At 49.2% G+C, this 11,266-nt stretch overlaps 1 pseudogene; it reads left to right on the top strand.

Annotated features, from left to right (window-relative positions):
- Nucleotides 1-341: 341 nt before the first annotated feature.
- On the top strand, nucleotides 342-8,718 carry LOC134016609 (ephrin-B2a-like; annotated as a pseudogene).
- The last annotated feature ends 2,548 nt before the right edge of the window (nucleotides 8,719-11,266 follow it).

Below are 11,266 nucleotides of genomic sequence, written 5' to 3'. Positions count from 1 at the left end.
GAGATAAAGAGACAGTGAGAGAGAGACAGTGAGAGAGACAGTGAGAGAGAGACAGTGAGAGACACAGTGAGAGAGAGACAGTGAGAGAGACAGTGAGAGAGACAGTGAGAGAGAGACAGTGAGAGAGAGACAGTGAGAGAGAGACAGTGAGAGAGTGAGAGAGAGAGTGAGAGAGACGGTTAGGGAGAAAATGTGGTTGTGCAGCTTCCTCTGCTGTCTGTGTGGACGTTTTTTTTTTTATACGTGTGTGCTGGTGTTCACGTTTGTATATTCCTGTGTGTGTGTGTGTGTGTCAGAGTCAGACACACTCTAACATGGTTGTTTTTGTGTTGCCCCTGCAGCCACGTCAGATGGAACACGCCAGGGTCTGGAGAGCATGAGAGGAGGAGTGTGTGCCACACAGGGCATGAAGGTGGTGCTCAAAGTGGGACAGAGTGAGTAATGACACACACACACACACACTCGTTATATCCATGCTCATACTCACAACTCACTGTTTCGATGTCTCTCTTGCGCGCACACACGCACATAGGTACACTCTGTCACACACACTCTGTGTGTGTGTGTTCAGCTTCATTAATAGCTGAGAGTCACCCAGCTCTAATGAGGCCTGTTGACTTTGACTCACTTGAACACCACAGAATTGTCTTTGGCACATGCTCACGCACGCTCACTCGCACGGACACGCACGCACACTCGCGGCCTTATCCCTATGCTCGCGCACACACTCACTCGCTGACGCTCACGCACACTCGTAGTCCCACACGGACGCACACCTCCAGCGTCCGTGGGCTCGAGTGCTGCATTGTGAAGCCCCTCCACTCAGAGATGGAGGTGGGACTGCTGGGTGTCTATCAGCTGCTGGCATCACTCACTCAGCTCCCATACAGAGAAGAATAGAACTCTGCCTCTGTGCTCTCCCTGCATCTCTCTCTCTTCTCTCCCTGCATCTCTCTCTCTCTTCTCTCTTCCTGCATCTCTCTCTTCTCTCTTCCTGCATCTCTCTCTCTCTCTTCTCTCTTTGTCCTCTCTCTCTCTCTCTCTTCTCTCCCTGCATCTCTCTGTCCTCTCTCTCTCCCTCTCTCCCTCTCTCTGTCCTCCATCTTTCTTTCTGTCTTCTCCTGCTTTCATCCAACAGCCATTCTTTTCAAATTCCCCATCTCCCCTTCCTCATCACCTCTTTCCTGGGCTTTTCAGTTGCTCCCTCTCTCTCTCTCCCTCCTCTCTCTCCCCCTCCCTCTCTTATCTGCTCCCTGGCTGAAAGGTCACGTCGGTTTTGTTTGTCGTCTAAATACGCTGCACAGCCTCATGGAGATGTCTGATGAGATATGGAGCACTGCCTGCACACACACACACACACACACACACACACACACTCCTCACATGCACCCTTTCTCCTTAGTCTTACACACTCAGACCTCAAAAGAATTCTCCCTCGCTGCAGACTCGAACACACACACAGACACACACACAATGTTCCCCCCTCCACCCCCCATAGAGGCACAGCAGTCCTATTGATCCAGACATCACCAGCAACAGTGTGTGATTGGCTACCTGTCGTCAGGGAGTCGACAGATAATTGTGTCTCTCCCCATATGGACGTTCCTAAATGTCAGTTATTGTAGAATTATGGCTGTGCAAATACTGTGTGTGTGTGTGTGTACATGTGTGTGTACATGCCCTAATATACAAGGTCCTTATGGCCCTGCTGTCACAAAATCAAACCAAAAAGACATACTGTAGCTGCATGCACACACACACTATAGAAATCATTAGATCTGGAACGCCGGCCAGATGGTTAGATCGAGGAGTAGATAGCAGGTCTTTATTGCTGACTCTAAACGCGTGGAGGTCATCCTCCAAATGATCCCTCTTTAGTATCCGTGGTCATTTGCCAAATGATATGTCTTTAAAATCCTATTCACTGTCACTGAACGCTACTGTAACAAATGACTTTGAGGCCGTAGCAATATGAGCTCATGGGTATTGGAAAACAGAAGTTGTGTAAGGCAGGAATTGCGTCCACGTTGATATCGGTCTTTCTAGTTTGTTCTCTTTACAAGATGGCAGTTGGAGATTGAAGGAAGAAGCTCTAAACACTTACCTTTATCTCTCTCCCCCCACACAGGCCCTTATGGACTACCCCCCAAACCTGCCAAACCAGACCAGACTGCAGGCCGGACCACCAACAGAAACCCAGGTAAGGAATCAGGAGGTAAACACATGTGCACCCCCACGGAGATACAGCAGAAGGAAGATTATTTTTCTTTATTTTTTACAAGAAAAGGGTGTGTGGGGAGAGAAGGAAAGAAAGAGAGGAAAGGAAACGACAGAGAGGAAAGGAAACGACAGAGAGGCGACAGATGGAGGATAGGAGCCTGGTGACATCTGTGGATCTCTCTATTTAATTCCATCTCTCCCGTCTCAGTCTCTCTCTCTCTCCCCCCCCTCCGCCTATCCCATCCTTCCTCTCCTCCGTCGCGGTGCCTAGCCCTCAGAGCTAAGTGCTGCGGGCGAGGAATGGCTGTCTAATAGCCGCCTTGGGAGGAATACAGGGAGGGACTGGGGGGCGGCCGGAGGCAACGTTTCAAAGACTTATTATTGTCATTAGTTTAGGCGGCCTGGTTTCAGCTGCTCTTATGAGAGGAGAGGAGAGGAGAGGGGAGAAGAGAGGAGAGGAGAGGAGAGGAGAGGAGAGGGAAGACGAGGAGAGGGAAGACGAGGAGAGGGAAGACGAGGAGAGGGAAGACGAGGAGAGGGAAGAAAAGGAGAGGGGAGGAGAGGGGAGGAGAGGGAAGACAAGGAGAGGGAAGACAAGGAGAGGGAAGAAAAGGAGAGGGGAGGAGAGGGGAAGGGAGGAGAGGGGAGGGGAGAGTTGGTAGAGAAGGGAAGACGAGAGGGGAAAATAACTTGTTAGAGGATCTCATTGTGTGGCAGGGGACTTCATCTACGCTGAATGTGCTGTGCTGTCCAGTCTTATACCCCGGCTGTCTCTCCTCTCCTCCACTAGGAAGTGTAAATGAACGTTGAAGGATAGGGGGGGAGGGGGGGGCGGGTTGAGAGGGAAGGAGAGAGGGAAGGAGAGAGGGAAGGAGATTGGGAAGGAGGGAAGGAGAGAGGGAAGGAGAGAGGGAAAGAGGGAAGGAGAGAGGGAAGGAGAGAGGTCCAAAGAGAGGGAGAGGCGGGGGGAAGAAAAAGAGCAAGGGCAAAAGGAGATGGGGTTTGATGTTGAAAGACAACAAGAAAGAACGGAAAACGGAGAAAGGGAGGGAGAGGAGGAGAGGAAATGGGGAAGGATGATACTAAAAAAGAGCCTGTGAATGGAGACAGCGGTAATGGAGATGGAGAGAGAAGGATGGAGGGCTAATGGACAGAGCAAATAAAGAGAGAGAGAGAGAGAGAGAGGCGAGACCAAGAGCAAGAGAGAGAGAGAGCGCAAAATGGGAATAGGCGTCTTGTGTTAGCGTTTTGCTCTCAGTCAGCCTGGCACAGCAGGGGGGCTAGCAGCAGGGGGGGGGGGGGGGGCTCTGGGGCCACGTTTGAGCAAGGGAGGTCATTATGTCCACAATAACCCAGGGAGAGAGAGGGAGGGAGGGAGGGAGGGAGGGAGGGAGGGAGGGAGGGAGGGAGGGAGGGGGAAAGAGAAACAAGGGGATGTGTGCCAAGAATAATGAGTGGCCAATCCGGAGAGTGTTGCGTTAGCTGTGCTAACCGCCCCGACCGACCGCACTGGCACGGTCTGTAGCCCCCCCCCCCCCCCTGCCCGCCAGACCCTACACAGGGGGTCCCCCAAGAACACCTGCTGGGCTTGGATCCACGCGGTGGAACCGGAGGGAGTGTAGGGTTCTGGTGGGAGTGTGTGGTCCCGGGATAAGGGAGAGGGCCCGTGGGTTTGCTTCATGTGGTGGAACCCTAGTGTTACCCAAACACGGTCGTTAGGGTAACGGGTTAGGGAAATACTCTCTTAATGTGCCGGACTCAGACTCCTGTTACTGTGGGCTAGACGGGCAGTCCACAGGCATTGAGTGAACACACCCACTCGCGGTCAAAACACACTCACAAACGTGCACACACACACACACACACACACACACACTCATGCACGCATGCATAAGTAGGCTAAACTCAGAAATGGAGACCAACACCAACACAGAAGTATATATTAGCACACACATGGACATACACACACACGCAAGCATACAATGCCTGAGCCATTGTCACATTTTTTGTATTCCATGAAGTGAACAATAGGATTCTAGATGTTTGTGTTTTAGTGGTTTCCACTTATGTGCCTTTTATTTAGTCATAGTTGACTGTCACACCAAAGTGAGGTCATTGTCACATGCATTACAATGTTGCCCCGTTTCAGTGCTAGTGTGGTATAAACAAGAACAAGCATTACAATACTCATTATGGTGTGTGTGTGTGGGCATATGTGTGGTGGAGTGGTTGACCATCACAGCAACAGTCAATGTGTTTACACAGAGAGGATCCGTGTATGACGGTTGTGGTTCTGTCTCCCCCCCAGGTGGTTCTGGGAACGTGACCCACCCCCGGGGTGGGGGAGTGTCCGGGGGAGGCGGGGGAGAGAACGGGCCCTTCCCCCCCTCCAACGTGGCGGTGATCGCAGGCGCCGCCGGAGGCTCCGCCTTCCTCCTGCTGGTGACGGCGGTGATCTGCGTGGTGTGTTACCGCCGGCGACACGCCAAGCACTCCGACACGCACCACCCGCCGCTCTCGCTGTCCTCCCTCACCAGCCCCAAGAGGGGCGGCGGCGGGGGGCGGGGGGCGGGAACAACAACGGCTCGGAGCCCAGTGACATCATCATCCCGCTGCGGACGTCGGACTCGGCCTACTGCCCGCACTACGAGAAGGTGAGCGGGGACTACGGGCACCCCGTGTACATCGTGCAGGAGATGCCCCCCCAGAGCCCCGCCAACATCTACTACAAAGTATGAGGGGGGGGAGGGGCTGCCCCTACCTTCTTACTGCCCCCCTCGCCTATGGAACGCCACGCCCTACACGCCCCCCCCCCCCCCCACCACCACCGCCGCCGCCCCCCAACCACCCGCCCATCCAAGATCTGCTGCCCCGTTTCGGCCTCTGAGCTCCTCCTCCCCTCCCCAGCAACACTGTGTCACTAAGTGTGTGTGTGTGTGTGTGTGCGCAAATGTGTGCAAGAGTGTGTGTGTTTGTGGAGGGGAGGGGATGACCATGCATCGCCCTCCCTTGACCGACCCTCCCAGCACCAACACCCCCACCCAGCCCCCCCAAAAAGGACAGCACTGGTGAGAGACTGGACCGGCCCATGACCCCCCCCTAAGCCACCCCCTCTCTCAGAACCAATCAGATTCCCCAGAGAGAGAAAAGAACAGCCCGCCCCAACCACGTATCGCCATGGGAACATGGGAGTGAGCACTTTGCTCCAGAACATGGACTTCACTCTCTGGGATGCCTAACCCCTAAGAACTACAAATCCCAGCACTCCGGCCGCGCCAGAGAACTCTGACCCCAGGTGGTCCCAGTGGTCCCGCCCTAGATCTCTGTTAGCCTATCAGAGACCCCTGATGCTAACTCACCTATAGGATTCTAGTTTGTTTGTGTTTGTACGGTTTCTCATTCTAAACAGGGGCCTCAGACTCATCCAATCAGAACACCAGGCTGGGGTCACATGACTTGACTCTTACCTAGAGGTCTGACCAATTGAGTCTTAGTGACATTCAAAATCTTGTATATTTTAATAAGTGTGAGTGTGAGTTAGAGTGACTGTGTGTGTGTTTGTGTGTGTGTGTTTGTGTGTGTTTGTGGAAGGTTGAGAAAGTATGTATGTGACTGGGTAATAATTATGACACTGCTGTCACACGGGAAGGTGTGTGTGCAGTTAGTGTGCTTCAGTAAAGCGTGTGTGTGTGTTTCTTTTGGTGTACAAGCTATACGCGCGTGACTGTGAGTGTGTGTGTGCCTCTGTTCTTTAGACTGTCTTAAAAACCAAAACACAAAAAAGTGAGCGAATATCAAAAAAGTGAGATTTTTTTATCGCTACCAACACGTATAGATGATATATATGACTACCCAGTAAATCATTTTTAGTTGTTTTTTGTTTTCTATTGTTTATATTATATTTTTCCCACTGTCTTGCCAGTCAGTTTTTTACCCGCTGGTTGTTTTGATGACAATTTAGAATTCTGACCTTGTATCTCTACCTTTTCCCTTTGCCTTGTAAATTAATTTAATGTTAATTTTTGTTCTTTTCCTGGCAAACAGTTCTTTTCTCTCTCCCAGCCCCCCCCACCCAGCCCCCCCCCCCCCAGCCTCCGATGGGTTTTCTACAACCCGTGTATATTTTTATAGCTCCTTGTACTATGCCGTAGTTTGGAAGTTTTAGACCTCGCTTGTGGAAGTGTTGAGGTAGAAAACCATCTCTGAAAGTTTTTCTTTTTGAACACAAGAGGAAAAGGAAAAGCAAGAGGGGGGGGGGGTGGTGAAGCGAAGACGGGGAGACGGACGGTAGGAGAGAGAAAAAAGGAATGTGGAAAAAAGGGGAGCGGAAAAAAAAACGAGTGCGCAGGATTGAGTCGCTGCTGTGGAGAACGAAGGAGGAGTGAAGGAGAGGGGGACGGGAGATGAATTGAAGAGATGAAGGATGCCTTGGGAAGAAGGGGATGAAGAGAGTGAGACAGTGGATGGCACAGGAGGAGGAGGAGGAGGAGAGAGACTCTGTAATGGACTGCTGAGAAGGAGAAATGCACCCTGGGAGGAGAGGTGGAACGGACATACACACCAAATGGATTTCAGGGAAGAAACCTGACTGTGGAATGAGGAGAGATTTAATCTCAAGACACACACCACACACACACATGTTGAGGAAGCGACTGACCACACTCGGGCCTTCAGACACATCTCTTGACTCGATAGAGGAAGAGATTTTGAAATCTCAAAATATATTCTTGTCATTCAGAACGACGTCTTTGCATTTCAGACACAGTCTCATTCTGATTCTAATGACGCAGACACACACACTCTACTGGACTCACTGATTGAGGTGAAATAGGCCCACATGCAGAGAATAGTCCCTTGAGCAGTCTGGCTCTGATGCACCATACACGAGAACACACACACACACACACTCCACACACATATACACGCACAAAATACTATATATACTGATTTCACACACAACCTCTCACAAATGCCTACTGATTGCATTCAATGTCACACTCACATAGTCAACTCTTCACACACACACACACACACACACACACACTGATTGCCATCAGGTGGTTCAGTATTTCTGACACAGGCTCTTTCCTCATGATTAGGACAACCTCTGGGAGAGTGGCCGAAATGAAAAAGAGGGCTTGTTGAGTGTGTGTGTGGGTGGCCAGAGACAGTTTCAGTGCAGTAACCCTGTACCCTAAACACACACACACACAATACAACAACACAACAACAATACACAATGATTCCCAGTGATGTTGAAGATAGAGTTGTATTTCCTCCAAAGGTTCTTCTAACCGTTTTACAGTTTTTTTCATTCTCACACACACACCTATGTTGGCTGCAGTTACTGTCATAAAGTGCTAATTGGCCACAGCGATTCAGTGTGTGTGTGTGTGTGTGTGTGTGTGTGTGTGTGTGTGTGTGTGTGTGTGTGTGTGTGTGTGTGTGTGTGTGTGTGTGTCAAAGCTTCTACAATGTAATATTCTGATCCTGTCATTTCATATTCTATGTTCTGAAGTTGATATGCGCTGTGTATCTTGATCTTAACATTCGTCGGTTCTATGTTGTTCCAGTTGGAATTGGCCACATTAGCTGAGTCTGGTGCTCCATTCATTTTTCCATTGACTAAGATATGAATTGTGTACTACACATCTGTGTATCATCTGTTTTTTTTAAAAGGTCAACTAAGATAAAAGGTTCTCTCCACTTTGGTCTGAGTGTGTGACACTGAAGCAGCGAGTGGTTTCGCCAGTCTTCTCTTGCTCTCTCTCCCTCCGTTCTCCGTCAGCGGTGAAAGGATCCGACAAGTGTCGGCCCAAGATGGCCGCTTCCACGGGGACAGAGTTTCCTCACTTCTTGGACTTGATTTGGCTCCTCAAAATGGCCTCCGTCTCCTCCCTTTGTCTCTCTCTCTCTCTGTGGTTGGAAATCTTTTGGACTTGTTTTTGTTCTCATTGTTGGTGTTTTGATTCAGAAAAAGGTTGTGTGTCTCTCTTGTTCTCAGTTCCACACACTCTCTCTGGTTGCTTCGACTGTTCTCAATGTGTTGGCTTTATCATGAACGTTGCTGAGTTTTGCATTTCAAAACGAAAGGACAAGTTCTGTTTTTGTGAAAATGCACACCTCCTTCTCCCGCCTCTGTTGATCTGTGTGTGTGTGCGCGCGCGCGCGCGTGTGAGAGATAGAGAGTGTGTGTGTGTGTTTTCTCTGTGCCAATAGCCAGTTAGTGCGGACCGAGGAGGGAGTTGGCTCTCGTATACGTGACGTGTTGAGACTTTGTATCAGGACACCGTTGTGTGTATGATGGTTATTTTTGTGTCCTCTCCTCCGCCCTTCCTCTCTTTCTCCCTCCCCATCCCCTATCACTCTGACCCCTGTACCCCACCCCCTCCCTACCCCTTCTCCCCAACACACTTCAAAAGAGAGGAAAAAACTAGTACATTCCTGCTTTGGAAAAAAAATGTTGATTAAAAAAACAAACAAAAATGTTAAGCACCACTCTCTTGTGTCACTGCGTGTTTCTTTACTGTGTGTGTGTGTGTGTGTGTGTGTGTGTGTGTGTGTGTGTGTGTGTGTGTGTGTGTGTGTGTGTGTGTGTGTGTGTGTGTGTGTGTGTGTGTGTGTGTGTGTGTGTGCGTGCGTGTGTAGAGGTCACACCCCCAGAGAGCCCTTACAGGTGTGAAGGGTGTATATAGGAGTAAGTCTCCTTTCTTATCTCAATTGTTCGTCTCTCTCCATTTACTGGTTCTCTTAAAGGTGCCTATTGAGACCTCTATAGAACCAGACGCACGCGCACACACGCACACACACACCCTGTGTTATCAATCAGTTACCTTCATTAGTGTTGGGTGTTGCCAGGCAACGTATCGACATAGCTGATGTCAGCTTTAAAACCCACCCTCTCTCTCTCCCCCTTGCTCTCTCTCTCTCCCCCTTTCTCTCTTTTTTTCATTTTCTCCCTCTCTTTTCTCCTCTGCCTCCCTCTCTTGTTCAGGCTTTTCTGTCACGTTGCCATGGCAACTGTTAGCGTCTGGTGCCTCCCTACGAGAGAGAGAGAGAGAGATGGGTGGATTACATAGAGAGAGGAAGGATGGGTGGGGTAAAAGGGAGAAAGATTTCACCTGGGTGGGCCAAAGATATGGCCAGGCAGCTGCTATAGTGTTTGATCTATGGGCTGTGAGATGAGATTACTCTCTCACACACTCAAAGACACATATATACACAGATGTAGATACACATGAACACACACAAATTGTCTTTGTGAGACTCAGAGAATGGTATTTACCAAGATAATGATGCTACCATGACAACCTGTTGCCGTGTGTTTCCAAGGCCAAGTCCAAAGGAGGTCAAACAAAAACTGTAATTCAGGACATGACAAAACTAATAATGTTGACTCTTAAGAAAACTCACTAATGCTTAAACTGGCAATGTTTATTCCATGGACAACACATTGCAAAACTATGATGTTAACTCAATGGTAAAAACACTAATGCTAACAACACTAATGCGGAAACTAACGATGTTCACTCAATGGGAAACATGTTAATGCTAACACTAATGCTAATGCCAAAATGAAAGATGCTCGCTCAATAGGAAACACGCTAATACTACCCTGAACTGTACAACTGAAGATGCTCAGTCAATAGAAAACAGGCTTATGCTAATGCTAATACACTAGCTTTAGCTGTGCCGTAATGAGTTAGCTTATGCTAAGGGTTTAAGGCTGTTTAGTTGGACTCCTGTGGTCTCCTTACATGGTAATCATTTCCTTGCTAATCTGTTCCTGCTCAATGAACACAGAGGAATATTAATGACAGGGATGATGATACCCGTGTGTGGTGCTTGAACACACATGAACGCACACACACGGAGATTAATACCCTTTAATGATGCACACACAACACAAGTGCACAGAAACACGAACAAAAGATTAAAAGTGAACAAACCCACAAAACACACACACACACACACACAGTGTTCGCAGGCTAGTCTGTAGTCATTGAGCCTTCCGCAGCCGTGTAGGGGAATCACGACGCCTGAATTTGACTGTTATCACAACCAGCCACGGAAGAAGAAAAAACTGAGTAAAGTAGAAGAGTGAGTTTAAGTGAAATCAATAGAGAGATAATCCCCTAAATTAGATTTTCGAGAAGCTTCGTTCGGCGAGAAGCAAGCGTTAAAGCCCAGGGATTGGCCCACTTGACTTAGCGCAGAAACAATCCATCGGGTAACTTGCCGTTACCATGGGGATAGGCGAAGGTCAACAACGCTTCCTCTCTCTCTCTCTCGGTCGCTCTTCTCTCATCTTTTCCTCTCTTTTTCCTCGCTACTGGGCAAATCTGCATATCGAATCACAGTGCAGAGAGGACTTGGAGAAGTACCGATTAGGATGTCATAATGATTAATATGCCAAGCTCCTTCGGGGGGTGAGTAAAAGAGAGGGATGGAGGGAGAGGAGAGCTGGAGTCTACCTGACGGGTAGGGAGAAAATGTCACAAGTGGTCTGTGATGAGAGGTGAAAGGGCATGCATGGTGATTGGTGGATATGCCTCATCCTATGATTGCACCTGTAGGCAGTTAGTGGATTGCACACCACACACACACACACACACATTTCTACACACACAAACACACACGGAGGAAACGGATATGGTCATCTCTTCGACTTACATCTTTCCTTCCTCTGAGATGCTGAAGAGTGTAACGTTCAACTTTCCCTCTTCTTCCATATCCCTCGTTCTCACCCCTTTGTTTTCTCTCAATCTCTCTCCATCTCTCTCCATCTCTCTCCCATCTCTCTCCATCTCTCTCCATCTTTGTCCCGTGTCCAGCGCTGTCTAGGAAGAGAACCAGACTGCAGTGTAAGTGTTCACAACATGAGGAATGACAAATGTAGCTGGATTTGTAAACACGAAACTGATGAGGGTGAGAGAGAGATGAGAGAGAGACGAGAGAGAGAGAGAGACAGAGACGAGTAAACAAGAGAGCATATCACAGGACCCAACATTAGAAGGAGGGAGTGAGGGAAGGGATATGTCTCTCC

This window comes from Osmerus eperlanus, unplaced genomic scaffold (genome assembly GCF_963692335.1).
Source record: "Osmerus eperlanus unplaced genomic scaffold, fOsmEpe2.1 SCAFFOLD_850, whole genome shotgun sequence".
Lineage (NCBI taxonomy): Eukaryota > Metazoa > Chordata > Actinopteri > Osmeriformes > Osmeridae > Osmerus > Osmerus eperlanus.
The sequence above is the reverse complement of the archived record's forward strand: the minus strand, read 5'-3'. Positions and strand labels throughout refer to the sequence as shown.